General features: G+C 44.7%; 1 pseudogene; it reads right to left on the reverse strand.

The window, feature by feature from the left end:
- On the reverse strand, positions 1-1,632 carry LOC115842715 (AMSH-like protease pseudogene; annotated as a pseudogene).

Genomic DNA, 1,632 nt, shown 5'->3' on the forward strand with positions numbered 1-1,632 from the left:
CTAGGTGTCTGGTGTTGGCAGTGCTGATTGTCGGAACATGTCACATGCGTTGGCCCCAGTTATTTTTATGTCATTTACCAAACATGTTTGCAGGGACGGGACAGCCTGGGGTCCCCTTCGTTTTACAAGCAGGAACCCCAAGCCGCTGGCTGCTCTGGTGAGCCTGAAGTCGTCGCTGTCTTCATGCTTTGGTGACAATCAAATGTCAACAGCCTCTGGCAACCAGGGCGGGACAGGACTGCAGTTTGGGCGGAATGTGTCTGGATCCATCCTGTTGACCCTAAACATGGAATAATTCTTCCATTGTCTCCATGTCGCAATAGTCTGGTCCCGCAGACTGCTCCGGCATGACCACATGGATAGCAGTAAATTCATCTTGTGTCCATTTCCACAGGTTTCCATTCCTCTTGCTGCATTAGATCTGCCAGCTGCAGCGTGTGTGGCCAAGATCTCGTGATAAAACTGCACATCACAGCCCTTCAACCGCTGGCTGCTGTGCAGCACTCAGTTAAGCAGCTGCTCTAAGGCCCTGTTTAGGGGAGGAGACTGAGTAGTGTAATTGATCGCATCACTTCTGTTGGGCTGATCTGCAGATACATTCAGCAAGGAGTTGTTCTGGTGTGGGCGAAAGCAGGACAAAGCAGTCCCATGAATCTGCTGGTGAATCTGCTCTCAGAGAGCGGGGTCGGGGAAGTGGGGGGCTTGGGGGTGCGGTTCCTGGCTCCCCTTGTAACCTCGGGCTAATTCTTGCTTCTTGAGTTGATCTTCAGAAACCACAAACTGCTCCCATTCGAGCTGCTGCTGGCGCATCTGAGCAGTTTGCTTCCTCTCTGTCTCTGTCAATCTCAGAGGTGTCAGTTTTTTGGAAAATTTCAGCTTTTTCTATTTGTTTTGCTTTGCAAATATTCTTGATGTTCCATGTTATATTTCTTTAAAAGGTCCCTTTTCAATTCATCTGTCCTTGGGAATGCAATCTCCTTCAGTTTCTTCATAATATCCTGCTTCTCAGGTACTCCACAGTTGCTGGTAATCTTAATACCTGGGAAGCCTTCCTACAAACAAGATAATAAATTGATTATAAAGAGCAAAGGCATTTGCCAAGTTTCCTTCCTTCAAATACACAAATGCCATCCTCTCCATCTCTATTCCAGATATCAAGTAGTGCCCCCTCCCAACAGACATGGAAAACAAACTTAACGTTACCAAAGGGGAAGGAAGGGAGGGGATGAATTAGGAGATTGGGATTGACGTGTACACACTACTATATATAAAACAGATAACTAATAAGGACCTACTGTAGAGCACAGGGAACTATACTCAACGTTTTGTAATAACCTATAATGGAAAAGAATCTGAAACAGGATAGATAGATATATGTATGTATGGATTACTGAATCACTTTGCTGTACACCTGAAACTAATACAATATTGTAAATCAACTCTACTCCAATAAAAAAAAATAATTACCAAAACAAAGTAGTGGCCTGGAGTGATATTTTCTTTGATGGTAACATTACAACCAAGGTTGCTCAGAACATGGACTCACTCTTCTGGGCTGAGGGAAACATCTTATTGTGAGGCATAGATAGCAGCTACTTCTTCCCCAGAATTCACAGAAAATTTCTGATCCAT

Source organism: Globicephala melas, chromosome 20 (genome assembly GCF_963455315.2).
Source record: "Globicephala melas chromosome 20, mGloMel1.2, whole genome shotgun sequence".
NCBI lineage: Eukaryota > Metazoa > Chordata > Mammalia > Artiodactyla > Delphinidae > Globicephala > Globicephala melas.